At 46.2% G+C, this 16368-nt stretch overlaps 1 long non-coding RNA gene across 1 annotated transcript in view; it reads left to right on the top strand.

Moving 5' to 3' along the window:
* LOC144110396 (uncharacterized) overlaps positions 1-16368 on the top strand; it is a 46988-nt gene that overhangs the window by 9403 nt on the left and 21217 nt on the right. The window contains exons 4-5 of the long non-coding RNA XR_013309827.1: positions 13760-13970; positions 15334-15446. This is a non-coding gene — a long non-coding RNA (uncharacterized LOC144110396). The remainder of the gene's footprint in view (positions 1-13759; positions 13971-15333; positions 15447-16368) is intronic.

The raw sequence follows: 16368 nt of genomic DNA, 5'->3' as shown, positions 1-16368 counted from the left end.
ATTTTGTAGCTTAATGGTGTCTTCAGGGGCATGGATGATGTTATAAACGACGCAGTCATCCGCAAAAAGTCGAAGTTTGGTTATTGTGTTAGATGGGAGATCATTTATGTAGATTAAGAATAACAACGGTGATAGCCCTGCGCCCTGAGGGACACCGGATGTGACGTCAGTATGCGATGAGCTGCAACAGTTGGCGAATGTAAATTGCACGCGCCCTTTAAGAAAGTGCTCGAGCCAGATAAGTAATGTTTGCGGGATTCCAAGTAAAGCAAGTTTAGCTAGCAGATGATTATGCGGAACACGGTCGAATGCCTTGGAAAAGTTGTTTGCTGTTTAACCAGGACGCTGCACAGCAGTTGTCTGAGGCTGACCGGCGGTTATTGCACTTTGCGAAATGGGCTACACTGCTGACCTGATAATTCATACATCAGCGTGCATTTATGGAGTTTAATTTTATTTTGAAGCTTTTTTTTCACTTTTTTTTCTTTTTTCACGGTGATCTTCATTCAGTGAACCGGCCCTGTTTCTTAATGAACCAGCGAAACGAGCACTCGTTAGCTACAAAGGCCTCAGTGTTGTGATTTACCTTTCGTTTGTGCCTATCATTGTTCACCCCTCCAGCGCCGCTGCACCGTACTCTGATGTACTGTCTTGTCGTCGTGCTGTTTTCCCCTGCTTTCTTTTTTCGTCGTACAGTTTTCTCGCTGTGGGGTTTTGACGTCATGCTGTTTATTCCCTGTGCTATGTTGTTGCGGTTCTGTTTTGTATGTGCTGTTTCGTCGTATGCTCGTTTGATGTGTGCTGTTCTTCCGTGTCCCCGGAAGAAAACCAATATTTTTGCTTTTTTAAAAGTTGGAAGACCTCTCCTAGTGGTTATAGGCAGTAGGTTTACTAGCAGTCTTGCGAAGTACTTTGAAAGTGTCCCGAATATAAGACTACCTTTTGTTTTTAGTCCCGTGAGCTTCTTGACATCCATCAGTGTAGTTTAAAAAAATCATGCTCCACAACCGACCATCTTGTTGGTGATGAAAAAAACAGTCCGGAAGCTTCGGTACATAAAAAACACTACCTTGCTGTCTTTTTCAACTTCGAGACGGCGTATGACACAATCTGGATGTTCAGGATTCACCAAGACCTTGCTGGTCCTGGCATCCGCCACGAGATTTTTAAATGCCTTAAAGAATTTTTGTCTGTTCATTCCATATCCACCTAGATTGAACCCCTTTTAGAGAACTGCTTAGAGAATGGGGTTCGTCAGGTGTGTATTTAAACACAACACCTCTTATTCTAGAGATGAATTTTATTCGCAAAATATTCGCAAGCTCCATTATTGAGTCAGTCTATGTAGACGATAGTCAGATACGCAGTTTACATGTCCTTCACCATATCAACGTGTGAATGACAAATACAGTTAACAATAAATAAACTGGCCATGTGGGGGACAAAATATTTAGCGCTTTTCTCCACGGAAAACAGTGCCCATCGGTCTCATTCAAACGACGCTACCAGACAGATCCCACACTACACCTGAATGGCACCATTTATTATGAATAAAAAATGGACACTAATGTTGTGGCATAAGTTTTGACAAAAAACTTACTTTCCTGCCTCTCATAAAAAGCATTTAGGAACAAAGCTTCCCAATCGCTGAACAAACTCAAACTGTTTTCGCGCAAACACTGGGGTTCTGATAGGGCACGCCTTTTGCAAATTTATCGGCTTGTTGTACGCTCCTGCTTAGAGTATGATTGCATAGTTTATGGCTCAGCAATACATTCATACTCTTTGTACTCTCTGCCCTCTGTACGCGACTTCACATTTACATAATTTCAGAATAAACAAACGCCACACCCCGCAGGGAGGGGGGGGGGGGCGTCTGCAGCTTGCAGGCGTTGGTGAGTGGCGACACAACGGGTTCCCGAGCATCTGCAGGGACATCCCCGCAAGGGGATGATGGTGAACAGTGCATCACCACGGACCCGAGCACCCGCGCCAGCCGTGTGTGGCATCGCCGTGTCCGGTGAAAAGGGGATCTTGGTGGTTGAGCCGATGTCGAGCGTTTGGACCCTTAAGGCCCCTCCGTGGAGGCAACACACCACTTTGGCCCCAGCTTCCTGTAGACGGCACCTCCGGCCTGACCCGACCGGGGGAAATCGGCAGTCGTATTTTCCTGTCCTTCTCTCCATCTATTTCTTTTCTATCTTCTTTCTGACTACTGTCCTGTCTCCTCCTCGTTTCCCGCTTTTTCCTTCCTTCATGGGCGGCTAGGGTTAACCCTATGTAGAGTAGCTACCCTCAGTTGCCCCATTTTTGGTTATAGTTGAGGTGTACAGCTGGCGTGGGCAGGAATTGCTTTCAAGTTCCTGTCCCGTCCCCTTGTTGGACTCCGTGGTGGGTGACTGGCACCATGAATGAAAAACTAAATTTTTTTATGGCTCCCCTCCTTTCAAAAACAGATCACTTTCTCAAGACAGGGCGGAATGAAGCAGCAGATTTTTTTTAAAGAAGAAACAAACATTTACCAAGTTTCACGTAATCCGCAGTCAAAGCGATGAAAAACAAGCAAGAATAATATCTCCATACCTTGTGTCTAAATGTTTAGCCGATACCTTGGGCCCTGGCAACAGGGGTCTCAAAAATGGCCAGCGGTGACCTTCTCCTTGATCTGCGTGAGTGCATCCAGCGCTCGAAACTTTCAAACACTGCTTCTATAGGGGACATCCCGGTCTCACGAAATCTGATGCTTCCCAAATGGCTAAAAGTTTTGCGTACGAAGAAACGTATCGGCTTTGGAGTTTGCCGACACATCAGTACCAATTTCTTCACTCAATCGACCCTCACCTTAGATCAAGACTCTCACCCAGAATTCCTCGACAACTCGAAGCACTTTATCACCGACTTCGTCTGAATGCTGCATATACAAATAGCCTGCGATACCGTTTTGGACAAATGAACAGTCCGCATTGTGACAACTGTGCTTCGATAGAAACTGTGGAACATATCCTGCTTGAGTGCCCTGCGTATGCTAACGAGCGTGCGTACTATGAACATTGCATGCAGAAGCTCTGCCCAGTGCCCCTAACAATGGACAAAGTTTTAGGCCCCTTAGCCTGCTTCAGGCAACAGAGACTTGCAATGAACTTTCTTTTTACATATTTAAAAGACATTGGACATCTCGATAAGCTCTAAATTCACTTGCAGGTTACCTTCATGCATTCTTCTTGCAGTGAACTTCGTCAGCCCATTCGTCAAACTATGCACTCCATCATTCCATAGGTTACATCAATACTCGCCACTGCATCCTTAGTACCCATTTCATGGCTGCATTTTATCTTCGTTTTTTTTTCCACCTCTTCCACGCTGCTCTCCTTCAGTCTTTATCTCCCAAATTCCCCTCCCTACGCAGAGTAGCATGCCAGCGATATTGAAACGCCGGCTAAATTCTCTGTTTCTTCATTAAAGAGTCTCTCTCTCTCTCTCCATAACAGCACATCGATCTCTGAACACTGTCCGAGGCGTAATATCAGAAACTGATTTTCGACCCCGCCGCGGTGGCTTAGTGGTTAGGGCGCTCGACTACTGATCCGGAGTTCCCGGGTTCGAACCCGACCGCGGCGGCTGCGTTTTTATGGAGGAAAAACGCTAAGGCGCCCGTGTGCTGTGCGATGTCAGTGCACGTTAAAGATCGCCAGGTGGTCGAAATTATGCTGGAGTCCTCCACTACGGCACCTATTTCTTCCTTTCTTCTTTCACTCCCTCCTTTATCCCTTCCCTTACGGCGCGGTTCAGGTGTCCAAAGAAATATGAGACAGATACTGCGCCATTTCCTTTCCCCCAAAACCAATTATTATTATTAAACTGATGATCGAAAGGCTCAGCGACCAAGACGTCATAGATGTGCACCGAATCAAGATCCGGAAGGACAATAAGGAAATAGACACAAAACACTTAATCCTTACTTTCAACACCAGCACATTGCCCGACACCATCGATGTGGGATATTTGAAAGGTAATGTAAGACCATATATACCTAACCCCTACAGATATTTCAATTGCCAAAGGTTCGGCCACGGCTCACAGAGTTGCCGCGGTCTCAAAACTTGCGCAAAACGTGCCTCGAAGGATCACCATTCTGATGAATGTGACGCAACCCCGCGCTGCGCAAACTGTGAAGGAGACCACGCTGCATATTCCAGAGCGTGTCCGTCCTGGAAGAAAGAAAGAGATAATCACCATAGAGACGAAGGAAAACATTTTTTTGAAAGAAGCAAGAAGGCGTTTTGCGCTTACGAACACATTCTCTTTCACAGCAAAACAAAACTTCGCTGATGTGGTGCGCAGGGGCGTAGCACCACACACACTCCGGCACTTGCCGAGGCCACTCCCACCGAGCCTATGGCAGGGCCATCCACGTCCAAGGCAGGGTCAGCGAAAGTTGTCCTGCCAGTGTCACAGCAGGGAGCGCCGGTCCATGGGTCGGCACTCCGCAGGACTTCCCCCCTCTTGGGAGGATTGAAACTAACAAACCCAGGCTTCTCCGCGGTCCTCCAGCACTTCTGGCGAGGTGATCAATGTAACCTTCAGTCCGCCCGCTCTGCAGCGGCGAAATAGCTCTCTTGAGCGAAAAAAAGACAGGCCCCACCGCCTAAGTAAATCTCCTTTCATTTCCTCTCAAAAGCAGAAACATGGCTTTTTTAATTCACTGGAATTGTAGAGGACTTATGCGGAATTACAGCGACATAACACATATTTTAGGGTCAATGTTACCCATAGTTTTGTCTTCAGAAGACCAATCTTGGTCCACAACATGTGCATATCCTGAAACAATATAAAAACTTTTAGACGCTATCGAGAGCAGGCAAATCGACTCTCGGGAGGTGTCGCGATTAACGTTCAAAGCGGCGTTCCTGCTCAAGAAATCAAGCTCAAAACAAAACTTGAGGTGGTTGCAGTCAGCATCGTCAGCTACAAAACACCAAAAATCTGTTCCGTATGCATACATCCACATTTTACAATAACAGTTCATGATCTACAAGAACGGATAGATGATCTTCCAGAGCCACATCTTGTAGTTGGGATTTTTAACGCTCACTCCCCTCTTTGGGGAAGCGAGCGCTGTGACACTCAGGGGCAAACAACCGAAGATTTTATTCTCACAAACAATATATGTCTTTTAAACACGGAAAAGGCCACATACTGCTCCCCAAACTCGGCTGTTTAGATTTGTCTTTTAGTTCACCATCTGTTTTTAACGATTTTAAATGGGATGTTATCGACAACCCATATGGCAGCCATCACGTTCCTGTATTAATAAGTTTGACACCTGCACCAGAAATCATCCCAACGAAACCGCGACGTTGGAAGCTGCATTTAGCAGAATGGAAACTTTTTAGAGCACAAGCCAATTTAGAAGATATAGTTTTAGAAAACGTCAACATCGATGAGATAAACGAAATGTTCACGAATCGTATAATTACTGCCGCACAATTAGCTATTCCTCAGTCTTCAGGAGATGGTGCAGCAAAAACACAGTGTGGTGGACAAAAGAATGCAAGGAAGCAAAAAAAAACATATGATAGTGCTTGGGGTAAATTTCGCAGGTACCCAACACAAGAAAACCTCGTGCATTTTAAAAAGGCAAGAGCCAGAGCTCGGTACGTCCGCCGCAGTGCCGAGAAAGCTTCTTGGCAGAGTTACGTTTCATCTTTAAACAGTCAAACCACATCAGAAACAAAAATGTGGGATTTAGGTTCGAAAATAAATGGCACCTTCTCACAGTTTTTCTTCTAACAGCACCTGGCACACAAGTATAAGGGAACAGTCAGACATTTTGGGGGAACACTTCGCTGCAATCTCCAGTTCTTCGCACTATACGCAGTCATTTCTAAACACAAAAATATAGCCAAACAACAAAAAAACTTCGCATAAGTGGAGGGAAATACAATTTAATTACTCTCCAAGAAATAGAGTACCGTCTGCCAAAACAGAACTGCACCAGGACCCGATCAGATACACTACGAAATGCTTGCGCATCTTTCTCAGCCTGCCATAAGGGCACTCTTGAATTTCTTCAACAAAATACTCACACAAGGAAAAATGCTTAAAGCATGGAAAACAGCAGTGATAGTGTTATTCCTGAAACACGGAAAACCACCGACTTCCCCAAGCAGCTATAGGCCGATAGCCCTCACAAGCTGTGTCTCAAAATCTTTTGAAAGTGTCCTTAATATAAGATTAACATTTGTCCTTGAAACCCGCAAACTTCTTGATGGCGATCAATGCGGATATAAAAAGGGATGCTCAACGACAGACCATTTAGTTCGCCTGGAAAACACAATATGAGAAGCTTTTTTACACAAACAGCACTGTCTTGCCGTTTTCTTCGATATGGAGAAAGCGTATGATAGGACCTGGAGGTTTGGGATCCTCCGCGACCTAGGCGACCTAGTTATTCGCGGTAGGATCTTAAATTTCCTCACTGACTTCCTTTCCGACCGCTCATTTCAAGTACGCCTGGGATCAACCCTGTCCTGGAGCTTCGTTCAAGAGAACGGAGTTCCTCAACGATGTATTTTAAGCACGACATTGTTTTATTATAAAATTGAATTCCATAAGTAAAATAATCCCAAAGTCCATCCTGTAATCAGTATACGTTGATGATGTTCAAATAGCCTGCACATTCTCATACATTGCAACATGGGCGAGACAAATGCAGTTGACAATGAATAAACTAGTGACATGGGAAGATCAGAACGGTTTCCAGTTTTCCACACAGAAAACAGTACCCATCCTTTTCTCGCTGAAACGCGGCACACAAGTCGACCCATTCGTACACCCACAAATACCCGTCAAAAATGAGCACAAATTTCTATGGATAACCTTTGATAAAAAACTCGCTTTCCTGCCCCCATATAAACACACTGAAAAAGAAAGCCTCCGGATCCCTAAATATACTCAAGGTACTGTCAGCAAACGTTGGGGAGCTGACAGGACATGTCTTTTGCAAATCTATCGCGCCATTGTACGCTCTACCTTAGATTACGGATGTATAGTATATGGGTCAGCGAGAGCATCGTATATTAAACGACTGGATCCAGTGAATCATTTAGGTTTACGTCTTTCCATTGGTGCATATCGGACATCACCCATAACCAGCCTATATGTAGAAACTAATGAACCATCACTTACAGGCAGAAGAACCATGCTTACCTGCTCGAACATTTTGAAACACCGTTCCCTACAAAAAACGTCTATGTTACCATATAGCTACGAAGTGCTCATCTCGAACGTTCTTTAACAACAAACCTCAAGCTACCAGGCCACTGCCCTTGCGATTTGAAGAGATGTGCCAGAATGTTGGCGTCCTAAACACACTACCTGGTATTGCGCAAAGACGAGATGCACTACCTCCATGGCAGAATTTCCCTGCAATCTGCGATTTTTCTCTTACACGCTTCCGGAAGGAACAAACTCCAAAACAACATATCATATAACAATTTCTTGCACTAGAGGAAAAGTACAGTACTTTCAGAGCTTTTATAAAGATGGTTCAAAAACAGATGCCTACGTAGGAAGCGCAGTTGTACAAGGGAATTGGATTGAAATAGTAAGGTTTCCACAGTGTGCCTCCATTTTCACTGCCGAATGTTACGCGATCTCTGGAGCCGTGCAAAATATAGTGAATGAGAACCTCGCAAACAGTATCATATACACAGACTCGCTAAGCGTGCTTACAGAACTTCACTCTGGAAATGCAGTCACTCTTATACATGGTGATATCATACACAACATAGTAATAGCCACAGCTAAAGGACAAAACGTAAAACTCTGCTGGGTACCAAGCCATACCGGAATTAAAGGCAACGAAAGAGCGGACTTCTGTACTGCTCAAGCTCGTTATAAGCATATAAAGAAAGTAAAAGTACCGTTCAACGATTGCATTAGCTTAATTAATCGTAAAATAAGACAGAAATGGCAGTCCGCGTGGGACAACGAAGTAAACAACAAATCACACAACGTAAAATCAGCTATAGGTGAATGAAAGTCCTGCACTTACCAGGAACGTTTTGAGGAAGTGATTATGTGCCGTCTTCGTATAGGACACATGCACCTCACACACAATTTCCTACTGACAAAACAAGATCAACCTGTCTGCGAAAAATGCGGACATGAAGTTTCGGTTAACCACATATTAATTTCTTGTGTGAAGCTGAAAAAACTAAGGAAAAAGTACTTCACTCAGTTTTGTAACGAATACATTCCTTTTCATCCCGCACTGCTTTTAGGAGATGATGCAATTGTTGATGTATCACGTGTTTTTAGCTTTCTTAACGAAACGAAATTTCTCAAAAGACTAAATTTTTTACCCAATGGTCTGTTTCAGTTTCAGTACACCTCAGCCACTTTCTCATGCATGAGAAGAAGGATGAGGCTTTTATATTGATTGGTTGGGAGCCTCGATATCCTTGCACAGCCAAGGAAAGCTACTGAGGTTACCCAGCCGTTTTTAAAGCTTTTACTAAGCCATTTCTACAATTTGTGTATGTGTTCACTAGTTGGTAGTAACGTTTGATGGCCGTTACACTAGGGATTATTTTTACATTTCTATAACATTCAACAAAAGACTTTTCCTATACCTTGTTCTTGGTGCATGATGGCATCAGTTGCATATGTGCCATAAAAACTCAGCACAAAACACAAAAAATGCCACATAAACGTATATGACAAGAATTTTCGGCACAGATGGGAAGTGCAGGTAATGCAACCGATTTTATACCGATGGTTCAAAATCAGATCATTCAGTTCGAAGTGCACTAATAAAAAAACAATTTCGAGAAGACACTAAGGGTGCCACAGTGTTCATCCTTTTTCACAGCCGAGTGTTACGCAGGATCTTTGGCCGTAGAGAACATAATAAATTAGAACATTGTGAACAGCATAATTAAAGCGATTTTTTTAAGCATAGTAACTGTACTTAACTCTGATTACATTACGTACTGTATTGATTTCTGTAGAACTTTTCGCGTCTGTTAACTGTCTTATCTATATTGCTTATGAGACTGCCTTCTTTGTCTCTTAAAGTGCACATCTGGTTTTTACCTATGGCTAGTTTCCTTTTCTCCGTTTTTAGGCCGCCTCCGCTCTTTTAAGCATGCTCGATTCTTTTCATATTAAATTTTCATTTGCGGTTGCCTTCGCTTATTTATTGCGTTGATAGCTCTGCCAGTTCTGTTCTGTCTATAGGCTTAGCCGCTTTCATGCTTTGGCGTTTCTTAATCCGATCTTCCGTCTCTTGAGATAGCTGAGAATCACACTACCTCCTACTTCTACTGCCCACTCCGTAATGATAGCAGTGAGATTATCATGGTAGTGAAATAAGAGAAAAAGCGGTGCCGTAGTAGTCTCCAGAATGATTTCGTCAACCTGGGGCTCTTTAACGTGCACTCACTGCCTTACTACATTACCATGCAGCGTGGTTGAGGTGTCCACCGCGACTGAGAGTTTTTCCATGTGATGTGAGCCGCGGCGGTGGCTGAGTGGTTACGGCGCTCGGCTGCTGGCCCAAAAGACGCGGGTTCGATTCCGGCCGCGGCGGTCGAATTTCGATGGAGGCGAAATTCTAGAGGCCCGTGTACTGTGCGAAGTCAGTGCACGTTAAAGAATCCCAGGTGGTCGCAATCTCCGGAGCCCTTCACTACGGCGTCTCTCATAGCCTGAGTCGCTTTGGGACGTTAAACCCCCTAAGCCAAACCAAACCATTCACTGTTGAACATTAATGCCGTCCTTCTCTGTATGCACCGAGGCGTCAGTGACTGCACCAGAGCACCTGTGTCAGAATGGCCTACGGCGGTGTCCCCAGCTGAAACTGCCGTCGTAGCACAAGGTCGCAATCGAGCGTCTTCGCCAACAACCGGAGACAGCGCTCGGAGTAGCCGTATGTGGCGTTACCCATTGAGCTTGTCCACGATGGGCGCTTGTTGAAGACGGCCGTGGTGTCTCGTCCACACGCGGCCTTCCGGAAGTCACATCACTGCTGCAAAGCCTTGGTTCGACTCCACTTTTGCTGGCACCCGACTTGTCTAGGTTGAAAATTTCGTGCGAAAACCAGTTCTCCTGGCGCCTGGCTAGCCATCTTCACCGATATATGCGAATATTTTTCCCAGGGGTGAATAATAGGGTTAATGAATACAAGTTTCTGGGTTGAGTAGGGGAGATAATTCGTTCTCCCTCCATTTAATCGCGGCTGTTTCAGTTCAAAACCGCCCGCACCCCACCGCGTGATCGCGTACAACACCGAGCGCTCGCCGACCACGGCGGGCCGTGCTCTGAGGGAACAAAAGAACGACACACTGGCTTACACAAACAGGCCTTTATTTCTACAACAACAATAATCCCAGCTAGCAACAAAATACGCTGAGGAATCGAGGTCGTCCAAACCACCAGCAATATAACCCCCCCCCCCCCCCCAAACAACAAGGTTTGACGCCGACAGACTGAGGGACTTGTTGGCTGTAAGACTTGGGCCTTCGATCGTCACTGCTGAGTTAACTGCGCATCACGCCATGTGGGGAGACATCCGGATGAATTCGAAGGGCAGAAATCTTGTCTGTTTCGCATCTGACCACGACCTACAATGCCTTATACGATAGTTCTCCAACGTACGTTCGCGGGCAGTCTTACAGCAGTTGTCTGGACTTGGCATTTGTGTCTCGGTGCCTTTCGTGACGCGTCCTGTGGTTTGCCGACGTAGAAACGCATGGAAGTGACCACATTTCCACATATATTATTGTACCTGGTCTCGCTGGATGCAGATCTGCCATACATTTGCAACCAATAGACTGGTCTATGTTTAAAATCTTCATGGAAGAAGCCTGCAGAGAAGAAATTACAACATGCATTGAAGGGCGCATAAAAGAGGCTATGAAACACGCGAGATGCTTCTTCCCTTCAATGCCAAAGTTCACAGACTTCAATGTGGAGCTGCAGCGCCTCAGATCACCTCGACGAAGAGAAGAGAGAAGATACAGGCGCACAAAGTCGCTGCACGACTTAAGGGGTGCAAGGCGCACACAGAACAAAATTCAGCGCAGAATTCAAATCATGCAGGCTGACCGTTGGAAAGAATTCTGTGAATCACTGAATCCCTCGACAGCCTCTCTCCCGCATCTGGAGTGTGGTGCGCGATTTGTGAACATCTCCTCAGCAGCTCCAACTATTCAAGTCTCTCGAAGCGAAGCGGAAATTGGCGAAGATTTTTGCGCAAGAATAGCAGGTCCCACGAACCAATCCACAACCCTGAATTGCTGCGAAGTGCATAGATCTAGGGATTCCCGAGGGAACCCGATGGAGTAACAGTGCTTGCAAACATTGGTCAAGAAGCTCGACGTGTTCTTTTAGACCATTTCAACTCATCATGGTGTGCGGGTACAGTTCCGGACGCGTGGAAATCAAGTCGTCAGGTTCCACTCCTTAAAGTAGGGAAATCGCTGCTTGACCTAGCGTCGTACCGTCCAATCGCATTGGCTAGTTGCGTGGGCAAACTCATGGAAAGGATGGCACGCGAATTGAGTGGTATCTGGAGCGCTATCAAAGATACCCAGATGTAATGTCTGCGTTTCGTTTGGGACGTTTTTCTATTGATTGCGTGAATGACCTGGTGTCATCAATTCAACATCAGAAGCATCTGAAGCGCTTGACCACGGCGTTGTTTCTGGATGTTAAAGGGGCGTATGATAACGTCACTCATCAATCTATTTTGAACTCTCTGGAAGCTGCAGAACTTGGTGGTCGCATGTTCTGCTGGATACGCAGTTATCTATCCAATCGGTCACTAGTTATGCAGACTGAAGACGGACCAACATCTTGAGATTACACTTCCCGTGGGGTCCCACAGGGTTGAGTACTCAGCCCAACGCTTTTCAATCTTGCGCTTGTCGGCCTTGTTGATGTACTACCACAGTCGGCGAGAGTCTCAGTCGGTGCAGACGATATTTGTATCTGGGCATCAGGAGTTACGCGACCACAACTTCGAGCAAGGCGTCAAAAGGCGGAAAGCATTCTTGCGGCCTACCTCCGCCTGCAAGACCTGGAGATTTCTAATGAAAAATCTTCTGTTGCTGTCGTTGCAGACAAGAACGTGTCCCATTATCTTGTAAACATAGATAGGGTCAACAATACCCTCCGAGATAAGCCATCGCTTCCTCGGAGTAATCATCGATCGTAATCTAACATGTAGCCCCACATGTCTCGTACATTAAAAGGCGACTGACATCAATCCTTAACGTTCTCTCCTTTCTCGGAGAAAAAGTCATAGGGAGCATCAGTGCAGTCGATGTTCCAGCTGTACACGGCATTATTCATGGGATTCCATCGGTACAGTATCCCTACACAGGAAACTTGAGGAAAACGAACATACGGTGTCTGCTCAAGCTCAAGCTCTGCGGACGTGCCTAGGAGTGCCAAAATGCGCGTCTACAGCCGCAACAGTACTCATCGCTCAGGAGAATCCAGTGACGACTACCTATGTCACAATCGAAGCCTTGAGAGCACACATTCGTAACCTCTCACGGACTCCCGCACACCATCTTGCCAGTCTTCCTGCTAACCGGTCGAGTAAATCGTTTGCAAAAATTATTGATGCCCATCGCGACTTACACCAGCCTCTAGACCGTCGTCTTCATTATGGAGATTACGGAGTCTGCACCAACCTCGTGTGGTTCTTTCCACACCGGGCACAAAAAAAGAGGGCTGATTTATCGACCAATACACTAAAACAGACCACCCTAGAAAATTTGCATGAGAAACACGGACACCGACTGCAAGTACATACCTATGGCTCAGTGACCCCTTCCAGTTCCTCGGGCTCCGTAGTCATCCCCGTAAGGACCATAGTTAAGAAAGTGCAAACATCACACCGGACTTCATCGACGGGTGCAGGACTTACTGCTATTTGTGTCGCCATTGAGCATATCAGTGAAGAAGCACCCCAGCAATTATCTGTTTTCACTGATTCAAAGGAAGCTCTCCAAGCGTTACAATCTGCTAAGTCCCATGAACAACTCGCCGAAATCCGAGAGCTCCACCACACAGCCATCAACAAAGGACACGATATTGTTTACCAATGGCTGCCAGGACACAGCGGGATCGCAAGCAACCACCGCGCGGACGAGGCCGCGCAAACTGCTCACCATCAGGGTGCTTGTGTGTCCATCCCCATCTCGAGAGTTGACGCAGCGGGTAGGCTTAGACCACTGTACCGGAACAGCACGCTTGCCGTGTGGAATTCAGGCCATTTCTCGCATTCGCGTTTAAAAAACTTAGACACAGATCTGAAGCTTCGGCTTCCATCCGGCCAACCACGACGTGAAGCAACTTTGTTGAATCGCCTGTGGCTTGGTGTAGCTTTCACCAAGCACTACTCCTTAATAGGTGTGGCTGACAATCCTGCATGTGCCATCTGCTGGTGTGATGAGACTATAGCCCACATTCTTTGTGAATGCCCTGCCTACAGAGCCGAAAGACTACCATGCACTGGAGCATCTAGACCTGCGCCCACTGACGGAAACGAAGATTCTCGGCCACTGGCCGCGGCGTTCGTAAGCGGTGATGGCCTCCAAGGCACTCCTCCGCTTTTTGTAGACTTCTGGCCTGCACGATGTGACTTTACTGAACGCTGTGACTTTACATAGTGACGTTAATTTACTGCAACTGTCTTTTCTCCTTCATCTTTTTCTCCCTTCACCCCGTTCCCCCCGCGCAGGGTAGCAAACCAGCTATTCGTCTGGTTAACCTCCTTGCCTTTCCTCCTCCTCCTCGGCCACGCTAGCGCTAGGGACACTTCGAGGCCGGGCGGAACGAGATACGAAGGCATGTCTCCCCGCCGCTTCCTCGCCCCGCTGGCGAAGAGTGGAGCCACGAGCGACACGTCCGTTCGCGCCGACGATCCCAGACGAAGAGGGTGATGCTGTAAGGTGCGTCTTATAATAAACTGCACATCTGCAAGCAAAAAGTTTAATTTTAACGTCCCACGCACGCGTGCGTGAAGTCTCTGTCGCACTCTCTCTTGTTTGTTACAGTAACTAAACAGAAAATAGAGAGTTATAGCATATCATTGGCGTGTTTACGTTACCGTTTACCGTGTTACCGGACGCCGGATTTTCCGGTTAGCGCGGCGCACGACAGAAGACTGTATCTCCCTTAACAAGTTACCGTAAAGCTAAAACTAGTGATGAGGATGGTTGATGCCCAGCTTTTCATTATATAAAAAATAGGGATGCATTGCAATCATTTCTATGAAGTGAAATGGTACACTTTAATAATCTTTTTCTCTGGGTATAAAGACGTACCGACGACACTTCAACGGCTTTTCAAATGTGCCCGTGAAGCTAGACACCTTTGCCTACCCTGTCCAGTAGACAATTTCACTACGTATACCTCAGTAAGCTTGCATACACAGCGCACATTGCGTTGCGAGCGCTGTAAAAAAAGCACAACTACGACACATGTTTGCCGTGCCGCATTCTCGCTTCTTTATGTGTTTGGATGTAAACACAGTGGCGCCATCTATTGGCAGTAAGTTAAAGCGCGAAAACTCCGGGCCGGAGAAACTTTTTATTTTCTCCAATTACTGATGAATATAGCAAGAGAATTACCAGTTTTTGTTTTGCGAGGAAAAAATAATGGAAATATAGAAAAATGTTAAATCGGGCACTAAACTGAAGAGCTGCAGTGTAGTCGTTGCTATGTACACAGCACATATTCAGGCTTAACTCCTCAAAAATCGGCAAATAATCTCAAAAACACGGACTTGTTTTATTACTCAAACCTCACCGTATGAGTGAGAGTTTGCAAATTAAAAGCGAATGCTTTCATGTATAGCGAGAAATGGCGCCGAAGAACGTGGCGGCGGTGCTGTATTTAGTCCGAAACGGCCGTGCAGGACGCCGCTATGTTTGTTTACAAGCGAACGCTAACTCCCCGCAACGCTGAGATTCCGTAAAGTGCTTGCGGACCGGTAAGTGGCGGCGCATGCGCAGACGTCGCTTGCCGGGCCCGGTAAACGGTAACGATATGCGCCCCTCCCTTGAGGCGATGCTGTCTCTGCACGGTTCACCGTGGGAAAGGCTACAAATGGGTCTGCAAGGGAGGTGCCCAAAAACTGAACAGCGCCCTTTTACTGAGTCAAAGCTTTCTGTTAAAGGTAGGTTTTCTCGGGGCAAAATGTTAGGACTGGTGTCATTTAAATCATGATTTTGCAGTTGTTCTGTGAGCCATGAAACCTTAAATAAAGAATGTTTACAACGAAGGATGTTTTCTTTTTCTCTATTTTTGCAGACACCTTCTGGGACCTTCTAAAGGAGCGGGGATGCAGCGATGAAGATATGGTGAATAACCACAAGCTGATGCCGCAATACCTGGCACAGAAGTGCTGGGACATTCGCCGCTAAGTAAGTTTCGCATTTAGTGGAACGTTCTTCCGGGCTAGTTGGTTGATTTTAGAGGATTGATGACCAACAGGATCCAACAGGCGCAGTTTTGTAGCTACTTTCGTGTTCAGTCGCAAGAATTTTATTTGGCGTGCAGAAAATTTTATTTTTATGCATAGCTACTCGGCAAAGGCCAGGTGTCTCTCACCTATCGTTCGCATAAGCTAGAATAGCAGAAGAATAGAAATATCGATACAAGCTGCCCCTGGCTCACGGTGAAGAATTTATTTAGGTTTTGTTACTGCGCCCGACGTAGCGACCACATCTTGATCGCCGCTCCTCTTGCTTTATCTGGCGCCACGAAATGTGAGCTTGTCAAGTCGCGGCCGCCCTGCAGGTGTTGCTTGACCGTTCAGTGCCTCGACGTCTACGCGCGATTGTTCCAATATGGCAACGCAGAGAAGGATAGATAGTGATGTCGACATCAAGCCATTTTACGCTACTTCGTATTGCGCTTGGTAGATATGATTGAATGAGTACAACAGCAGCCAGGACGTGGCCCTGTGGTACTTCAGCGCTCGTTCCTAGGTATGGAAGGTTTTTTATATTCTTCCGCGTGTCTGCCGAGAGCGTGGTTAACTATACCGTCTTTTAAAGATATTTTGGATTAGGAGCCTACGTGTGCAGTTATATATCGCATGAGCAGTAATAAGCGGACGATGAGACGGTATGAGCCTCTCCGTGCAGATATGGGCTTCTGTGATCCGTGGTTTTCTCTCGTTGTACCAGAAGTTCTCGCGCTAAAGAAACATTAGAACACACCCTCCAACTTCAATCTTTTTTTTTATTTAACATTGAATGTATTTGTGCGCACTGCTGCGGTCTGCCGTGCCGTCCTTTTCGGTAGTAAGAGTGGCGTGCAGACAGACGCAGTCTGTCTGCA

This window comes from Amblyomma americanum, chromosome 11 (genome assembly GCF_052857255.1).
Source record: "Amblyomma americanum isolate KBUSLIRL-KWMA chromosome 11, ASM5285725v1, whole genome shotgun sequence".
NCBI classification, from domain to species: Eukaryota; Metazoa; Arthropoda; class Arachnida; order Ixodida; family Ixodidae; genus Amblyomma; species Amblyomma americanum.
The sequence above is the reverse complement of the archived record's forward strand: the minus strand, read 5'-3'. Positions and strand labels throughout refer to the sequence as shown.